Raw genomic sequence first — 21,269 nt, forward strand, 5'->3', positions numbered from 1 at the left:
TTGGCAACAAAAGAGACGCCAACCAACAGCGAAAAGGCAAAGCAGGAGACTTTTCCTCGAAGTCCACGATCATCACTGCGAGGAAGAAATACGAGATGTCTTCCGGACTCGCTGTCACCAAGAAGACCCCCCTCAAGGCAACCGTACGGGCCCCTTGAGAGATCAAACTCATTCCGGGATGAAAAAGGGAAAATCACAGTAAAGGGAACCTGGACCAACAACGCACAATCTCCGCCACGAGACCAGACAAAAGAAAAGCAACATCACTCTGCGGACAGACACTGTCAGAGAGAAAACAGTGCGGACAAACTGGACTGCAAAAGACAACACAACATGACTGAAAGCATTTGGGACCCCAAAGGCGAAAAAAGGTGGAACCTCAGGGAGGACATGCATGCAACTCCAAATGAAAATAACAGCGACTGGTTCAAGACTCAAGTGGACAAGCTGAGAATCAAATAGCTACCACTTAAGGAAACACAAGTTCTGAGGCACAAGAAAACTTCCCGGGGAACTGATAACACATCGACACTGTTACTGGCCTCTTGGAATACAAGGAGCTTCTTCCACTTCACTTAAGCACAAAATCCGACATGCATCTACCTGACTTTGGTGTATTATGTCTGCAGGACACGTGGCTCATTCTAAAACCCTCTCTGGACAGATTCGAGCTGGCCCACTCCCCACCCACAAGGGCCCAAAAGGAAGACCACGCTCGGGTCTAATAACAACGATAAAATCAGGAAGCACCCTGACTCTGACAAAAGTCATCAAAGGAGCCAAATTCATTCTGGCATCCATCATCAACTGGTCCACCCCCTCTTCAAGTCTTAAGAGAAAGATGCAAGAGAAGATCTTAATTCTAAACATTTAATGGAACCCGTTGCAAATACCAAAAGAGAGATTTCTGACGGAGCTGGAATCGACAAACGACTTGGCCTTAATTGAGGAAGATGTCAGACACATAATGATCGCAGTAGATTTGAATGTCGACTTACTCACTCGTCAGGCAAATCCGGGTGGCCGGGCTGCATTGTGGTCCAAATTAATGGAATCAAGAGACCTGCACAACTTGCATCTTATAACCGACACAAAGCTCAGTCATACCCCAACGTGGGAGAGAAATGGGGAAGGGGCAGCCATAGATTACATCCATGTGTCCAGAAGCCTGTTGAAATACTTTATCTCTTTCAAAGTGACAGGAACAGCCCACAGTGACCATAATTTACTGTCCTACGAGTGGCACACAAACAGAAGGGAAAAACGGGTAATGAACACCACCTAAGACGTCAACTTCTATGGCACCCATCTTTGACTCCCAGATTCCGCAATCAACGCACTGACGCAAGACTACGTAGCTCGTACGACTCTAAACAACACATGCTCAAGGAACATCGCAGACTATTCGACAGCCCTGGCAGTCTTCAAAACGACTGCAAAAAAATCATCTAACCGCCCAACTTCGACAGTTCACGTCTTTAATAGACAACTGGTGGAAACAAGGAAGAACATCAGAAAATTAAAAAGAGAAACAAACAAATCAGGCTTCAAAGCAAAAACAGAGGAAGTAACGAAAGCAGTTAAACAGTACCAATCCTGGCTGAGAGCCACCAAACACCAGAGAAATCAAGACGACATAGAAACGATGCTGCAGACAATCTGCAGCAAGAAAACAAGGGACTTCTGGTCGTTAGTCAACGCCAATGCAAAGGGCGATAACCAGCTACTAACCAACAAAGTGGGAGAACTGAGGTGGATCAAACGCTTTGAGCAACAGTACAGAGCCCCCAAGAAACCTCCAGCACCCCAACCATTAACAACAAAAGTCTAATGGCAGATCCCCACGGATCGAGAAACCATCATCAACAAAATTAAAAAACTTAATGGCTCGCGTGCGGTGTGGCCGGACAGCATCACTAACTTTGATCTAAAACAAAGGGCTGAAAGCTGGGCAAAGTTCGTCAGGGAAGTATTCAAAAACTGCAACACATCGGCAGCCATCACACCATCCTGGAAGAAGGCTATAGTCGTACCATTCTTAAGAGACAATCCAAGCCACTACCGCCCTATAGCCTTACTAGACTCAATCAGGATACTTTTCGCATCATTCATTCTGGCTTGTTTCCAAGGCTGGGCAGCCAACGCCAAAAGGATCAACCCATTACAAGCAGGTTTTGTAAAAAACCTAGGGTTGCCAGCCAACATCCTTGCCGTGAGTGTCCTGAAAGCTAAAGTAATAGAGGGCCATCCTAAAATCTACATTGTGTTCATCGACCTGACTCAGGCCTTTGACTGCATGGACAGGACACTTCTATGGGAAAAATTGGACAACTACTCCTGTCCACCAGTAATCCTGAACGCCATCAAGGAACTGTACAGCAGAACACCGATGTGTGTACGACTGAACGAGCAAGGCCTACTGTCATCTTGGATAGAAACGGATCGAGGAGTGAAGCAAGGATGCCCCATCTCCCCGGCACTCTACAATGCATACATAGCGGATTACAAAGAGCAGGAGACCAAAGTTCGCACTTTTCCAGCAAGGTTGGGAGAAGAGAGAATATCGAGAATGCTATACGCAGATGATATTATCTTGATGGACCAAATGCTGATAGGCCTTCAAAGACAACTCATGGACCTTGACTCCTACCTGCAAGCCAACCATCTACAGATGAACCGAGAAAAAACTAAAATCTTGATCTTGGGAAAATGCACGAGAAAAAGAGAGAATTTTGCCTGGACGATACGAGACGAGACGCTGGAGATCATGAACAAATTGAAATACCTCAGAGTAACACTGAACAAAAATGACAAAGAAATCCCCATGTGCGAAACCCTTCTGAAAAAACTACGTCTTCTGATAAAACAGACTAGAATCTTATCCAACAAGTACGGCCGCTTCTCCCTGTCTCCCGTCCTGACATTCTACAGGATGAAAGTCATCCCCACAATAGCGTACGGTGCAGAAGCAATGCTTTACATCCTGGAAACCTTCTGGCAGAGCGTAGAAGGTCTGAACTGGCAAAAAGTACTAATTTTACCACTGTCTACACCAGTGGAGTTCATCAGGAGAGAACTAACACTTCAATCATTAAGCTCCATCGTAACTCGGAACGAGCTCCTGCTCTTTAGAAAGACGCTTCTGCCGCACCCACCATTGATACTGAAGGCAATAGATAAGAAACTAGGGCAGGAACGTGCAAGATGCTTCAACACTGGGCAGAGAAAAACAAACAACAACTAGAGTGGGCAGGCTGCTCCCAAGAGGACCTCATCTCCAATCCAGGAAAAGTAAAGAGGCGTGTGATGGAGAGAGACTGGATCCAAACCCTGGATGAAGCACAAGTGGCAAAATCTACAAAGGACGGACCTGACAATCCGGCAAAAGTTAACAGAACCAGATCCTACCTACTAAAGTGCCCATCCAGGAAGCTCTGTGAAAACTTCCTGCGTATTCGACTGAACATCCTATACACAAAGGAAATACTGGCTAGACGAAAACAAGCAAACACCAGCCTCTGCCGATTCTGCACTGAACAGGACATGATCGAAACACTCAAGCATTTGCTCTTAAGATGCAGAGGGGTGGACACGGCACGCACCCTCCACTTGGGCCGCCTTTTCGGAAATGCTTACTGTTTTGATGAAGAGGCGAGATGGAACAATCTGATGAGTGGAGAAAATACCAGATGGACCATAGCAGTGGTGGGCGGCTTCTTTGCAAGCCTAGACCTATTGAAACGGCTGGAACCTAAAAAATAAAATATACAACCTGAGGGGAACAAACTTCTTCTCTAGATGTGGGGGGCTGGTACGATCAGGATTTATTGCGAAGACTCCAGACCGAGAGACCGATCCTTAACAAGGAATCTTGTAAAAATTGTTTTTTTCGTTTTAACAATTGAATCAAGAAGAAAAAAAAAACGCATTCAGGTGAGGAGAGTGTTGCCTTAATTGAGGTGTCGACCCCCTGCTAGGCCACGACCCCTGAGAGCCCCGGTTCGAGTCTGCAGGCCACTTAAGGCACTGTGGAGATATAAGACAGGTCGCATTGAGCCCCTAAGAAAGTCATCAAATGCAAAGACTTAGGGGTTTTTCCAACATTAAGGAAGTTGATCTATGGGAATTCAGCAGTTTCTTAAACCTGTGCACATTAAATTAAATGGCAATGACCAAGGTACCCAGTTTTCAGTTTTTCCTGGTTTTTACACATAAATGCAGACAGAAATCACTCTGTTTCCTTTCAAAAAAGTGAAAGCGTGGAAATGAAGCTCTCGTACTAGATCTCCGGGTTGTCACCCACGCCTTCCAGTCCAAGGTCTCTGGAAAGTAACACAATGCAGGGGCTTTAAACATGAATTTCTTTCCATTTCAAGATCTTTAAATGGCTGAGCAGATGTTCCTCGGGTCAGCAGCAGTAGCAGGTCAGATGCTTTTTTATGGTGAAAATTGATTGTTGCTTGATGTGCAAGAACCCAACGCTGCGAGACTCCCATTACAGGCATCAAAGCACTACATTGTTTTCATTTTAATATAAATGGAAAAATACTGGTTGCAACTTGTTTTTCCACATCAATAAAATGAATCCGGATAAATACAGATGAAAATAGCAAAAAGTAAATATGGAAACATTCAAAATGAAATTTTGAAAAATATACCATAAAACCGTGAGCTTTTATATGATATGATTGTTTATTTATATAGCGCCTATACACTCCTCCTCTTCCACATACCTGCCAAAGTAGAAACTCAACAAATGCCCCCCATGCCAGCCGCTATGGCCAGATCTAGAAAATTGCTCCCTAAGGACAGAATTCCCCCCCTCCTCGAAGCATCAGCGCTAGCACTCCCACTCCCTAACAACCCGATTGAACTAATCGAGCTCTATAACACAACTCTTAGAGAATCTGTAGACGCCATTGCCCCATTAGAAAAGAAAGGATCTAAAAGTATCAAACATACCAACTCCTGGTATAATCAAGACCTTCTTAATCTGAAAGTCATTAAAAAGCAAGCCCTGAAATAATGGCAATCTAACCCCTCCGGCCCCACAAATGATGCCTACCTTATAATAGCTAAACAATACAAAATATCGATGGGAGGAGGATAGCTGAAGGCCAAGGGCGGCCCTGTAGCCGCTGAGACTGTGTGAGACCCACCGAAAGGGAAATATTGACTCTGTTAAGAGAACCCTGTCTCATGAATTTATTTTATTTATTTCACATTTATAAAGCGCTCACACAGCCCGCAGGCATCGAGGCGCTGTTACAGGAATTGTCTTTTTTGTTTTTCTTAGTTGCGTAATTGTGTGTTTTTTTTTACTTAGTTACGTATTTATAACGCGCTTCAACACCCAAAGGTTTCTAAGCGCGGACCCGGGGATCGAACCTGTTGTTGCTCCGTGTCGTCTTGCTTCCAAGACGCGCACGCTGCCGCTGAGCTATCCTCCCGGGACATTCGACGGTCCGTCTGACCATGGTCCCTGAAGCTGAGTTTGTCATTGTTATTGTTTCTTCTTTTGATTCTTTTGCTCTCTCCCCACCACTACCTTTCCCTGGCCTTTGCCCCCCCCCTCTCTCTTCCCTCTCTTCCCCCTTTCCCCCCCTGACCTCCCGTGTCCCCTCCCTGGAATGTAGAGAGATGAATGTAATGTTGTTTTAACCTTGAAAACCAATAAAATCTTTGATTAAAAAAGAAGAAACAATACAAAATATCCATTGCCGCTATCAAAGCTGCCGCCGATGATATCCCAATTGACAATGCAAAATCCCAATCTAAGGAATTATTTGCCATCTACAAGGAACTGAGCGTCCCTCCCTCATCAACACAGCAAACTGTAAAAGATGAGAAATGGTGCAACAACATCCAACATGCACTGCTTAACAAAATTGACCTATTGCAAGAAAAAATCAAAGCTAACTTCAACAACCTGCCAATGCTACGCCCCCAATAGTTAATGACCCAATACCAGTCTTACCTACCCATCAAGACTTGAAACAACCAACACCTTTTACTTTCAGGGAAGTAACCATACCTGAGGTCCTTCTAACCATGAAACGCATAAAACCATCGCTATGCAAAGGTGGCATCTGCCCAGCAGCAACACTAGCCCCCTTCATCACAGCCTTTACTAATGCTTCCTTCACTTCCGGTATTGTACCCGCCTCCCTTAAGGAAGCCTGGGTCTGGCCTCTTCTGAAAAAGCCTACACTAGACCCAGACTCCCCAAATAACTATATGCCGGTCACCACGGTGCCTTTCCTGCTGAAGATCCTGGACAAGGCTGCATACCTACAGATCCAGTCTTACCTGGAAATGCATAACATCCTGGGAAAAAGACAATCTGGCTTTTGCCCCCGGCACGGCACAGAGTCAGGTCTGCTAGACCTACAAAATAAGCTTCTACAAAACATGGACAAAGGCAAGGCTGCACTTCTCCTACTCCTCTGCCTCTCTGCAGCATTTGACCTAGTCGACCACGAGATCCTAACAAGACACCTCATACACTCTGCTCACTTCTCCCAAGAAGCCACCATCTGGATAACATTCTTTCTGGAGGGCTGGGCCATGAGGGTTTTCTCCGACCAGGCTTCAGCCAACCCATCTCCCATTGGCTGTGGAGTGCCACAAGGCTTGTGCACCTCTCCTACCCTCTACAACCACTTCACTCTACCTCTATTCAAGGACTTAGAAGAAATCGGCATAACTTTCACCAATTATCCCGATGACACACAAATTCTTCTCCCACTATCCGGTGACTACGAGGAAGACCTTAAAACCCTACAGCATATCTACGCTATCATCCAGGCCTGGATGCCAGCTAACGGCCTTTGTCTCAATGGGGACAAAACTGAAATCCTACTTGTAGGCCCCAAGGAGATATTTAAAAAACTAGACACCAAATACTGCAACTTCCAAATTGAAAGTACTATAATCCCTGCTCTAACCGCGGTGAAAACATTAGGACTCTTCCTGGACTCAACCCTCTCCATGGACAGACAAGTCAGCTATATCAGGTCCTCTGCAGCACTCACAACCAAAATTATGAATGCCATCAAACCTCTCATCCAAAAACTGCCTCAATATTGCAAGAGCCACCATAGGCACAACATTAGACTACTGTAATGTCCTCCTTCTAGGTACCTCATCCAAAAACATTAATAGACTACAAATAACCCAAAACAAAGCTCTCAGGGCCGCTCTCAGCATCCCTAAGAGAGAGCATATTTCTCAGGCCAGACAAGACGCCCATTGGCTCCCCATCAAAGAGCGCATTCTTTTCAAGGCTCTCACAATCACTCACAAATGCCTATCACAATCTGCACCACCATATCTCTCCGAACAAATCCACCAAGCACCTACCATCAGACCCAAACGTGACTTATACTCACACCAACTCAAAAGCCCTGCCTTTAACAGAATCAAAGCAGGAGGCTCAAGTTTTGAAGTGCTAGCACCAGAATCTTGGAACGCTCTTCCGCTCAGACTTAGGAAAGAAACCTCTCTCATGGCCTTCAGAAAGGCCTTGAAATCCATGCCCTTTAAGTAGACCATACTCTCTCCGCTGTTATGCCTGTAACCTCACTACTTTACTGTATAACATATATGCTAACCAACAAGTACTTAACGCGTAAATTGCATGTATGTAACAGATATACGTTATGCTTAACCTAATACCAAGACTTGCTCCCATGTTACCAGCACCTAAATAAATATTCCTGTAACAGCGCCACGTTGCCCGAGGGCCGTTGTGCGCTTTATAAATGGAAATAAATAAATGTGTTTCAAAGCGCTTGTATTGCCCAATGATCTAACTGGAAGTGGCTATATAAGCACAAGTGTCTACAAGCACAGGCCTAAAGGCTATATCACATGGGTGCACTGCATTTTCAGAACTAATAAAATATTTGCTATCATGCACTGCGTTGAAGATCCGCTCTTCTTTCTTTCTAAAGTAACACGCTTTCTTCTAAGCCAAGACAGCATAAATCTGACTCAGAGTAAAGAATGCTCGCGTGTTGTTCTTGGAGGCCCATTAAAAGGTGCCCATCAAAAAAGACAGAGAGCCGGGGGTATAGTCTGCACTCCGAATAATGCAGCAGCCCCGCGCCAAACAAACACCGCCAAGCCCCTTCTTTTCACCTGGCAGAGGCGGAGGGGAGGGCTGGGAAAAGGCTAGATTTGCATAGGACCATGACTATTGGCTGCTGGGGGGCGCCGGGGGTGGGCCGGAGGTGCTGCTCAAACTTAATTAGCCTAGCAAAGCTTGAAGCTTTTGTGCGCCTCTTGGGGGCATAAATCAAAAAGCAGTCCTTTAAGCAGTGAGGCGCAAAGCGGAGAGGAGGGGAGAAAGGAGGAAAGAAAGGAGGAAAGAAGGGGGAGAAAAGGAGAAAGAAAGCAAGGAAGAAGGAAGAAAGACAAAGAAAAGAAGAACACCAACAAAGAGAGAGAAACAAAGGAAAAAGAACAACAAAAAAGACAGAAAACGGTCCAACTTTTTAAACTCTTCAGGGCGTTCGTCCGGGACCTCTCCCGCTTCTGTAAACCAAGTACATCTCCCGCCCCCACCGTGCCCTGCAGAGGGACCAGAACACGAGCGCCGAGACGGGAGGAGGGACCGGGCACCCAGCGGCCGGCCGGGGCAGCGAGGAGGACCCCCCGGACTGTGTATTATGCTGGTGCTACCAAGGTAATTATAGCTCCCCGTGCCGGCCCTGCCTTGCGCTCCTTCCAGCACGCACCGGCGCGGGCAGCCCGGGCTCGCCTGAGCGCCCGGGGCTACATTTAAATCCGCACCGATCACATTTCACACGTGCAAGGGGGTTCTGTGCAAGGCTGCCACATGGCCTGGGTGCGGCCGGGGTGCATGCTGGGCGTGTGCAGAAAGGACCGCTTGTGATCATATAACCGCATTTACATGTCCCTGGGCTCGATAACACTCATTCATACAGTCAATCATGCTTACTTTTTAATCTAGACAACAATATTTGCCGCGGCGACCTGACAACTCTGTAAACGACAGGTGTCACGAGTTTAAACGTGCGTGTGTGTTATGTAGCGCTTAGCAATAGAAGTTAGCCGCTTTCTAAGTGCTATATGGGCGATAAGGCAACCGGGGATCGGGGACATTACGTGACTCCCACCCGAAGGAAAACAGAATTAGAGCGAATGTTAGCGCAACTCAACGGTCCTGATTGTATCTGCCTTGAAAGGATGAAATGCGGAGTCCTCCATTATCAAATAGAAATGGACACCTCTCTAAATGATGCATTGCTATTCTAATTGTTATGAGCGTATGTTATTCACATGACCAGTGCCCCCCGGACGGATTATAGCGCCAGTAATAGACTTCCACCTGCGTTGGAAGATGTCACTTACGCTTTCAATCCTGCGCTCGTTCTTTCCCGTGAAGGGTCCCTTGCCTCCTGACAGCCCGCTGGGGGCACTCCCTGCGCCCCCTGCTCCGCAGAGCCCCAGCCACCCCTTGCCCACACACGGCTAAGCCCTTCCGTCTGCACTCTGCCTCAGGGGGCTGTCTCTTTCGCATTTCGCCAGCTGTCAAACACGTTTAGCATTGGACGGCTTCCCGGCCACTCTTCTTCCCGCGTAAAAAAAAAGAAGCTGGCAGAGCGCAGAGGCGGGCACCGCAGGCTGCTGCCTTCGGAATGGTTGTGAGCGAGTGTGTGTGGCAAGCTGCCAGCCTCTGCCAGTGCAGTCTTGCTCCGCTGCGGCCACGCTACCCCCCGCCCCCCATGTTTGTAAACTGGGCTCTGAACCCGAAGCGCATCTGTTCCGTTGTTTCTCCGGGAGAGCCTCTTGGCCGTCTTTCCGAGGGAGGTTGTGACCAGAGAACAAAGCTGGAGACAGCGTGGAGTCCACGGCGCTGCAGCGATGCTAGAAGGGGCAGGATGTCTCCGTATGTTGAGCCATTTGTGCAACTTCAGAACTAGGCTGCGAGGTCTGGGCGTGGTCTCCCCCTAGAGGCCAGAGGCAGGTAGGAGGCTGGGAAGGAGTCAGTCCCGTGTGACTGACTCCATCCCAGCCCTAGCCTACTTTTTAGAGACACTGATCTGCCCACCGTTGGGCTAATTCACATTGCGCCTCATAAGAGGGGTGGGCGATGTCTCTGCCAGTCCTTATCCGTCGGTAACACCTAAATGATAATGGGCCTCATTACGCGGTAGGAGGCTACCCCCTTACCGCATTCCGGGTCCGGGTTTTCGGAATAGGGACTTACCGGGTCATTCCAACCTTGGAGGACCTGGTAAGTCCCCCTTCTGAGAACCATTCCCCATTCCCATTCGAGCTCCCATAGGGCCCAATGTGAATGGGGATGGAGCTAATAACGGGGCCAGTAATAGCGGGCCCGTTATTAGCTCCCTGGTCCCTTAGCGGGACCCGCTAAGGGACCTCGTAATGCAGCGGTAAGGGGTTAACGGCAACAGCACCCTTACCGTTGCCGTTAACCCCTTACCGCCGACCTCGTAATGAGGCCCAATGAGTTATTTATATAGTGAGTGCTTTACAGAGAACATATGTACATAACAATATCATCCAGGGGTGTTGCTAGATCTGGAAAAGATCCGGGGCTATGCAAATTTAGGGACTGTCAGGACTGGGGGCTAACTAGCCTTTTTGGTTGTTACCCCTGAGCTTCTATCCAGGGCTACAACCAAAAGACCCGGGGCTATAGCCCCCTGATCCCCCCCTAGTTGGTGCTCATGTATCGCCCTTGGAAGGATGAAAGGCTGTGTTGGCCTTGCCAGAATTCAAACCTGCGACCTGCAGATCACACACATGTCACAGCAGTGAGCGCTCAACCCACTGAGCTATCTCACCAGCTGTTGTCAAGACATTTTGTGCCAGTCATGGGTTTTCAGAATTGAGAATCAGTGCACACGGCCCACCTTCGAGGCACGCACTCATCACAGTCGCTTTTCTGGCCCTATCTCCTTCCTGCCAACACAAGGGAGAGTGTGGCGAAGGGTTTGAAGACCCTGGGAAAGATGGATGGGCATTACAAAAAAAGTGTGTTAAAAGGAGGTGGAAGCAGAAAAGAGAAATCCCTAGCTTTTTGGGGATTTCTGGTGATTTAAAAAAAAATGGGGTTCTTATATAGCACCTCTTGCCAAAGTCTACCCTCTAAGTGCGGAACCGGGTTTCAAACCTGTGCTGATCCTAGGGCGGAGCAGAGCATGTGGGAACAAGCTATAAGCACTTGCTTCTTGCTCCAATCCCAGGTGTACCACTTTCCAATAGTCCACCCTAGAGGCAGGGCTGTCGCAAGATGTGGTGCGACCCGGGGCAAAACATTTGGTGAGGCCCCCTTTTGATGTTACGCACTGGGCCAGCGGCGGCACCTTTCCAAACAGGGCACTCGAGAAATCTCCCCTTGAGTTTGTGTGGAGGAGCCCACATATGGTTTATTACTACAACTGCAAATCAACTACAGCAAAGTTAGATTTCTGTACTGAAGAAAGGTTTATGCCAGACTAACTTTTGTATCATAGGCATAAACATATTTAGGATGGCATGACGCCATGTGGTGCATGATGCCAGCATTAAGGAGCACGCTTCCCCTGTGTGCGCATCAAATCACACATCATACACAGTGATAGATAGATATCGTACAGTGGAGGCTGGTGAATTTCTGAACCGAAGTTCATAAATGGCACAAACTGCATAGTTTGTGCCAATTATGCAGGATCTACAGACCACAGTGAGGGTGCCCAAACCAAACTAGGGTTATTTGATGGGGTTTCTCACTCCAAAGAAAATGTTTGAAATACTGGGTTACAATTATGCATTTTACAGCTCTTTCTTTGTAAAATTGGGTAGAAATCCATAGTTTGCAATCGGTTTTGTATGGAAGTACATGGAAAAACCCAATAGGTATAAATCGCCAGCCGTGCAGAGGAACATTTTCCAATACATTTCATGCCGGTGTTGCACACAACATATGCTAGTGTAAAGATATATTCATGCTGGTTGTTCACATGTGGTTCATGCAGGCTGCACCAATATATGCCATTATTACCATGTACGCACTCCCAGCCAGTAAACATGCCATGCCACAGAAAGTATGCTCGGGCTGACTGTGCACCATATGTGTTATTACTGGCTCGATTGGCCTAAATTCTATGTGGGTCAATTTAGCGAAGTAGTAGGTTTGCTTTAACCTTGATGCATGGTCCTGTACAACATAGGTAAAGAAAAACAAGCATTGGAAATGCTAACAGTCTGGGATTTCATGTAGGCATGGTGAAGGCACTGCTGTATTGGTATTAACTGGCCGTTGATGGTAGCATGTGCAAACTGGTTTGAGTACCTGAGCATCTAATAGCAGTGCCTGGCAAATGCCTAATACTTATACACAGCCAAAATGGTTGGCTTTGCCAATGTTTGTTTTTAACAGGACTTCAGTGAAAAACATGTAGGGTGCAACACCATTGAGCAGATCTGGCTCTAGCCCACTCCCGAAATGTTGTGTTTTGGTGACTTGACCTGGCTGCATGGGTGGAGCCAGCCACTGGCTAGGGAGGGCTGAAGCCCTCTCACTTTGAGGAAGAAGGAATTTTTCGATGTGTCATTACTTATCCAGCAGCAGCATCAAACATGCAGAGTACACATGCCTATCCATGCGATATCAACAGACTCACTTTGATAAAGCTAAAGTCTTAACTTCCAATCTCAGTTTTTAGATGGCACACCTCTCTAGAGATTAGCTTAGCATTATGAAATTAAAGAGCCTCTGAATTGGGGTGATAGGTACAACTAGTAGCCATAGCGAAGGTGAACTAGCTATTTAGCTTTCAGGCTCGGCTCAGGGTATTGTGAGGCAAGTGGGAGCAGGGCTGGTTGAAGATGTGTCAAGGCTGGTGCTGGCCCATTTGTGTTGTTTTTGGGGCACCCCAGGCCTTACAGATTGGAAAAATAGGCCAAGGCACCTGTGGGGTGCTTAAATAAAAATGAAGTGAAAACAATACAGTGAGGTGGTTAAAAGCTGCAGATTATCAGTAGGTATCTGTGTCATAAAACTGCCAACATAGGTGCAGCTGCTTGGGGGCCCATTTCAACTGCAAAAGCTGAAAGACCCAGACGTTAACCCTCAGTGGGGAGACCGACAGCTTGTAACATTGAAGCTTCATCAGAATAGTCTCATTCTAATGTGGAAAGATGTTAGATGTGCCCACACAAGTAAGTTTGCCACCACCGCCCCACACAGGCTTTGACGTTAGCGCCCCTCCCAACATTTGAAGTGTTAGTCCCACTCCGTCACCCCCCAAAAATTTAGCCCAGATGCACCTCTGATTCCATGACCCCACCCCTTAATTAAGTGGCCCACAGGTCTTCTAAATTTAGGAGTGGGGCTGGCGCACCTACTCACATGCAACACTTTCACCCATGCATTCAACCACCAGTCATACAACTCCTTGCATGCGCGCATACAGAAAACTAAACATAGCATTGACACCAACATAAACACCAACATACAAGCACACATTCATGCACGTATACATACTCTATATATATATATATCTCAATGAAAAAACTTTGTTAAAGGGACGTTATGGTTAAGTTGCGCTACTAAAAACCTAGGAAATTCAGTAAAGAAACATTGTTAAAAGGAGGTTATGGTTACAAGTAAAATCGAAAACCCCCTGAAATTTGCGAGTTATGGTAAGCTAAGCCACCATAACTCGCACCACCACCGTGCACTGCTAAGACTAACACCCAGGACATCAAAGATGACATCACAAATATCATTGATGACATCACTGATGACATCACATGTTTAGCCCCTTCTTTTTTGTTCACTGCCATATCTGAGCCAGGTGGTTTTATTTACTGACAGAAACCTAACATTCAAAAGGTATTACATTTATAGATATTGTTATTCTCACATGTTCTCACACTACTTTCCTTAGAATTTAATCGCATCTTATGATGTACATATATAGAGGAAGACCCAGGCCTGAAACACAGCAATCATTTTTGTGCGTGAATACAATCATGTAGATTATACACAGTTGCTAATGATGCTGCCTCTTGTTTGCTTACTTTACTCTCCATATATAAGTCCCATATCTGTATGCATTGTAGTCTATTTATGTTTTGTGTGTATTAGTAGAAATATGTAGTAGGTGATGCATTATTAGTTACTTAGTACATGTTTCACAGTACGGAAAAGTCTGATACAGAACATTCACCGTTTTATTATATAGCTTTGGAAAATTACAAATGTAGCTCCTCTATGGTGTATGCTGCAGCCAATACCTACATTTCTGTATAAGTAGGTTCCTATACTAGAAAGAACACTGCAATGGAATGTTCTTTAGAACACTAAATTGCGTAATGGCGTCTGTATTTTATTACACATTTCCTGATAATCCCTGATACTTTTTTGCCAACATTACATTCACAACCCCTTGTATGAAATATGAAAAGTAAATGCACATGTGATGTCATCAGTGATGTCATCAATGATATTTGTGATGTCATCTCTGATCTCCTGGGTGTTAGTCTTAGCAGTGCACTGTGGTGGCGCGAGTTATGGTATCTTAGCTTACCATAACTGGCGAATTTCAGGGTTTTTTCAATTTTACTTGTAACCATAACGTCCTTTTAACAATGTTTTTTTACTGATTTTCATAGGTTTTTAGTAGAGCAACTTAACCATAACGTCCCTTTAACCAAGTTTTTTCATTGAATTTCATAGGTTTTTATTAGTGCAACTTAACCTTAACGTCCCCATAACAACATTTTTTACTGAATTTCATAGGTTTTTATTAGTGCAACTTAACCACAACGTCCCCTTAACAACGTTTTTTCATTGAATTTCATGGGTTTTCATTAGTGCAACTTAACCATAACGTCCCTTTAACAAATTTTCTCATTGAATTTCATAGGTTTTTATTAGTGCAACTTAACCATAACGTCCCCTTAACAACGTTTTTTCATTGAATTTCATAGGTTTTCATTAGTGCAACTTAACCATAACGTCCCTTTAACAACGTTTTTTCAGTGAATTTCATAGGTTTTCATTAGTGCAACTTAACCATAACGTCACCTTAACAACGTTTTTTCAGTGAATTTCATAGGTTTTCATTAGTGCAACTTAACCATAACGTCCCCTTAACAACGTTTTTTCATTGAATTTCATAGGTTTTCATTAGTGCAACTTAACCATAACGTCCCCTTAACAACGTTTTTTCATTGAATTTCATAGGTTTTCATTAGTGCAACTTAACCATAACGTCCCCTTAACAACGTTTTTTCATTGAATTTCATAGGTTTTCATTAGTGCAACTTAACCATAACGTCCCTTTAACAGATTTTCTCAATGAATTTCATAGGTTTTTATTAGTGCAACTTAACCACAACGTCACCTTAACAAAGTTTTTTCATTGAATTTCATAGGTTTTTATTAGTCCAACTTAACCATAACGTCCCTTTAACAACGTTTTTTCAGTGAATTTCATGTGTTTTTACCAGTGTGTGCAATTTTCTTACAACTCACTAATATCATACTTAACAAATATAACAATATTTCTGGATATTCTGTTTTACCTTGATTTTTACGATGTGGTTTGGTACATGGGGATTGGATGGTGCATTTATTATTTTCACTTATGATGGGTCATAATTAGATAAGCCCTGATTTGAGAAAGGCACCTTGCCGAAACACATGTAATCTATAGGGCAGATCAATTAAACTTTCTTATCACACAACAGCAATTGGACTTAGTCTCCAGCATAATTTTTTTTCTTGCGCAGTAATAAGGTGTGACCACAGCAGCCTGGTTTCCTAACAATATTTGTGTCCAATTTGAAAAGTGTCACCTTAAAACTCTGCCATTTCCCACCTTCTAGAATCATTTTTAACACTTCTATACCCTGTTTGCAACTATTTCAACTAGTTTTGCATCCGTAGACGTCTACGAACATCTGACTTCATTGCAGACCTTCCGGACAGTGCCACATCACCATACGCTGGTGCGCAGCATGATGACGTGTCCGAGAACCCATACGCACTTCACAATAAGATCTGTCCTTCGCGTACAGTTCGGAACTGCATTTTCTACTGATCTAGGAACTTTCAACTTCAAAATTTCCCTTGCACACCTCCTACACCTTTTCGTACTCATTATCCATCACCAATCTAGTACACAGTACATACTTGGAAGAATTTTATCAAAACTGCTATTTATCTTAAAAATGGCATCAGTTATTGCCATCCCTCTTCCCCCAGAGCCACCACCACCACCAGCTGGAGGACCTTCACAACAAAAAAGTGCAGTACTTTCAAAAACAATGAAGAGGACCAAGAAGATGAGATAGAGGAAGTGCCTACCTCTAGCACCAAGATCGAATCATGGGTGTGCCAGTTCTTTGCTACTGTTGGGAGTGTACCAAAGGCTAAAGCTACCAAAGTGAAATACACTGAGTGCAATTTTGTACTCAGTCGCAGACTACCTGGACAGTACTCTTACGGGACCACCTCCATGCGCCGCCACACCAAATCCAACCACTACAATGCTCTCAGAAAGGTTGTTCCTTTCTCAGCAAGTAGTAGGCTGTCTTCCTGCACCTCATCTTCCTCAACAAATACTGTAACCACACAGTCTGATGTCTGCGGGTGTTGGTGTGTTATGAATAAATAAATAAATAAATAAATAAATAAATAAATAAATAATAATAAAAAAAAAAATAAGGAGGGCTATGGGCCATTATCATCCATTGCAGCCCCTGAAATGGGGGATAAAGGCCATTAGCACCCCTGGTTCCCAAAGCGGGAACCCAGGGTGGTAAAACAAAGATTTTTCATCCTATAGCGGGGACCCGCTGTAAGGAGGAAGGAAAATCCTTTTCCAAGACAGCCAACATGGAAAGAGAAGGCGGGGATCTGTACACAGCCCCTCCTCCCTTGCCATGGCAGCCTGCAAAACCCTATTACCACAAGCACTTTTTTCCCCATTCAAACTTATCCTTTCAGGTCCTTGCCAATGCTCCTCACGAGTTTGCTCGAAATCCGACCATGTTTTGTTTTTTTAAAAATTGTCAAAATGTATGTACATACAATATTCATATAACTTAGTCCCCACTTGACAAAATCCATTCATTCTTTACACGAACATTGAAGGTTGGGTCTATAATCTTTCTCAAAACTTTTGTCCACATTCGTCAAATAGCAACAAAGTTATAAGCCATCTAAACATGTTAAGACCCCCCCTCTAATTTCGCCCCCTCTTGAGAAAATCCCACCAAACTTTAGAAAACCATTTATATCTAGATCCAAAATCGTTTTGCCAAATGTTGTGCAGATTCGTCAAATGACACCACATTTATATGCCTTTGCAATATAATTTGGGACCCCCCTCTAATTTTTTCCCCTCTTGACAGAATCCCACAAAACATTGCAAAACCCTAAAGATTAGTTCTAAAATAAAATTGCTAAATTACATGCAGTTTCATGGAGTGGCGCAAAAGTTATAAGCCATCCAAAAACTGCTGTTTCTCAACCCTGTAATGCAGAAATAGGTACAGATGTCCTAGGACAACTGTGTGTTCGCGAACACCACAGGACTCCCCCAGGACATCTGGAGTGTTTGCGGACTTTCGAGGGGTGAAACAATCTGTTTTTTGGCTTCTTATGGCCATATCCAATCCAATCCTCGTCCCCCCACATCCCCAGAGATTGTTTGTGAAGTCCACAAAAGCACGCTTTCGGGACGCAAATTTGGTGAACATCCGTCCAGCAGTTTGGGCTGTAGGCATGAGCAAAGTTTTTTCCCATTATGCTATGGGAAAAACAGAAGTTTTGGGACCCCCCCATATAACTTTACCCCCCGGGAAAGAGTGGGCCACATACATAACTGCAAAGTTTGATGAGGATTCGCCCATGGGGAGCGAAGTTATAAACCGCCCAAAAGTGCTCTTCCTATGGGATTAGCAACGTAACCATAACTACACGGCCCCTACTGTGGGCCGTGTAATACATATATACATATATACATATACACACATTTAAATTAAAATAAAAAACACTTACCTCACCTCCATGCACCCTTGAAAAGCCTCTGCGCAGCCACGGGGGAACGGGTGGCCCTCACTGCGACACGTAGACATGCTGCCTGACAGGAGAGGACTCCTCTACTATCAGTCAGCGTGTTCCCACTGAGTAACGTGAACACACTGACTGACAGGAGAGGAGCCCTCTCTTGTCATTCAGCATGTGCACGTTGTCAGCTGAATAACGGGAAGCAGCAGAGCTCACTTCTGAGCCCTGCTGCCTCCCATTATGTTGCTGTTTGTTGCAGAGCCAAACGGCTTCGCAACAAACAGCAAAATCATTGAAGTGGCAGAGAGGAGACAGCACAGTCCCCCGTGTGAATAATGGACACGGGTGGACTGTGCTGCCTGCTACTTAGAAGAGGGGACCGCAAGGCTCCCTGCAAGCGTGAGGCCCGGGGCCGTTTGCCCCTCCTGCCGTCCCTCATGACGGCCCTGCCTAGAGGATCCAAACACATGGTCCTCTATCACACAGCAAGGAAAGAAGTAGATGCAAGAAGCAGGTCCTAGGCACAGCTTCTGACTGTTCTCTAAGGACAGCTTATGATCAAATGGCATGAGCAGGTTTCGTCCCTCTGTCCCTGCCTCAGGGCACTGGTCTAGGGATCACGTCAGAACTGATTCCCCCATTTGAATTTCTGTGGCGCATGTCAAGATCCACACAGTAAGATTCCATGTGTCCTGGGGTTGAGCTTTCATCTGTAAACGGAGCATAGCACAGGGCACGCAGAGCAACAGAGGTTCAAATCCCGGATCCGCACTCAGAAACCAAACTCAGGTACGCTATTAGGAACGTTAGAAAAAAACAAATAAATAAATAAATTAATCGACTTTGGTTCACCCACTGGCATACTTGAAATCTAATGTGATATGAAATGCCTTATTTCGATACCAGGCGGCTCTACTCTGGCATTATGGCATCCCCAGTGATATGCCAGGTAGACATCTTAAAACTTCATGAGACTCTCCGCAGTGGTCATGCAGCCCGTCCATGACACCAATGGTGCTAGTTTGATGTCACATGCTCATTGTAATGTCAAGCCACGCAACTGTGATGTCAGAAAACAGGGAAGTCTGCACTGAATCACAATTCCACACCGTGAAGCTACGGTAGCATCGCAATGTCAGGGCGGCAAACCGCCATGTGTTGAATGTTCATTGTGACATCAATCGACTTGTCATGTCAAAGTGATGGGTGTGAGCTCAACAGTGGCAATACGGCGGCCTGCTTTGATGTGTCCAGTGGAGGCCCACTTTGGTGTGGTCAGGACACACTGTGTGGTGTGTATAATTGAGGCTCTTTGTGATGTCAGTCCTCCACAATGTGATGTGCCCTTTGGAAGCTAATTGTGAGGCCAGAACAAGCGATTGTGATGTGTCCACCGTGGACCATTGTGGAGTCAGTGAGAGGTATTTCCATGTGCACCAAGTACCAAGGGATTGTATTGTGTGTGATGTGTCCCGTAAATGCCTTTTGTCATGTCAGAGTGAAGTATTGTGATATTTGCTCTTCCTCCAGCTGTGTTCGAACCAACGTAGGGTATCGTACTCTGAGGCTTATTGTGATGTTAGCGGGAAACACAATGATGTTGTGTCATGTTATTGGTTCTTATCCTGCGCACCGCTGCAAGTGTGCCATTGAGGCCAATTGGGAGGTCAACCTCGTGATGATCTGCGCGGTGGCTCATGGTGTGAAACCATGTAGCGTCCTTGTTCTCACTACAACAGCATCAGGTATTCTGCATCAGGTATTGTGAGGCCGTTTGTGATATCAGATTGAGGTCTTTGGATAAGTGGTCGCTGGTGGGGGTCCCATGGAGGCCCACCTCGATGTCAGTAGGATGTAATGTGATTGGTCACAGACACTTTGTGATGTTAAATATTTTTGCTAAATGCTGAACTGATGGTATATTAATTGTCGAATACTAGCTATCACAGCCACATTCTGTGTAGTAAACACATACCACACAATATAGCCACCAACCAATACGCAGATGATACATGAGAGTAAATAGCATGCAGGACATCATTCGTCTCTGCGATAACCTGAACATCATCCAGTCCTGGATGTTGACTGCATAAGTCAAACGAAAACCATCCAAGACTGAATTCGTCCTCATCGGCCCGCCCACTAAAAAACAACTTGTCGAACAATTTTTTTATGCAGCGCCACTGCATGGGTTTGATGCAATTGCTTCAAGCTATGTGTTGCCAGTGCAACATATGGATATGTAAATGGTAGTGATAATATGCACCTAAAACGATATGATCCACAACTCTCTGACTCAGCAAAATCCTTAGGCTTCAGCATTGACAGCTGTCTGTCCTTCCAGAAACACATTGCCAAGAAGGCCCAAATAGCCTGGCTAGAAACTCTACCCTTTCTTAAAATGGAACACTTCATCCTGCAGCATGACTTCCGGTCCATAGTGCACGCCCTTGTCGTCTCACACATCGATGGGAGAAATGCTCCCCTGACAGCGCTCGCAGCTGATCACTTGGCATTTCTAAAAGCAGTCCACCACGCTGCAGCACGTCTTATTACGGGAGCACAGAAATTTGACAGAATTACCCCATCCCACGTGAACTACATTGGCTTCCACTGCAAGCCAGGATACTGTTCAAGACTGCATGTCTCACCTACAAAGCAGCCATGAGTAACACACCAGCGTACCTGGCGGCTATACTCCACATATCTGGTTGCACATGCTCCTCACGCAGCAAATTGACCAACCGGCTTCCATCACAACTCAACTGCAAAGAGACGACCCGCAAGCAATCGTCTCTTATCATGCACCCACCCTCTGAAACTTTATTCCCGTCTTTGGCTCGGAATACGCCCACAATTCTCTAATTTAGCAAATCTCTCAAACATGGCTCTTTCTACAACACCTGACCGAGGACTAATTCCAATGGGCACACATACCTACGCACAGACCTCACAGTACAGCGCTACTGTTAAAGGATGCCAGCTACCCACACCCTGTACAGCGCTCCACTGCTCCCCAGCTAGGTCTGCGCTTTAAACAATAAAAGAAAACAATATAAAATAAAAATATACTAATACATGTAATGAAAGGTGCCCTGACCGACGTTTCACTTTTCATTGTACAGTGTAACTTTGAAAGGTATGTGCAAATCCTAGGTCAGGATGAAACATCCTATCCTCTGAGGATGACATCATAAAGCAGCAGAGT

At 45.3% G+C, this 21,269-nt stretch overlaps 1 protein-coding gene across 1 annotated transcript in view; it reads left to right on the forward strand.

Annotated features, from left to right (window-relative positions):
• Positions 1 to 8,275: 8,275 nt before the first annotated feature.
• COL7A1 (collagen type VII alpha 1 chain) overlaps positions 8,276 to 21,269 on the forward strand; it is a 782,081-nt gene continuing 769,087 nt past the window's right edge. The window contains exon 1 of the mRNA XM_069646196.1: positions 8,276 to 8,689. The gene's annotated coding sequence lies outside the window, so the exon portion shown is untranslated. The remainder of the gene's footprint in view (positions 8,690 to 21,269) is intronic.

This window comes from Ambystoma mexicanum, chromosome 2p (assembly GCF_040938575.1).
Source record: "Ambystoma mexicanum isolate Mex_15411 chromosome 2p, UKY_AmexF1_1, whole genome shotgun sequence".
NCBI classification, from domain to species: Eukaryota; Metazoa; Chordata; class Amphibia; order Caudata; family Ambystomatidae; genus Ambystoma; species Ambystoma mexicanum.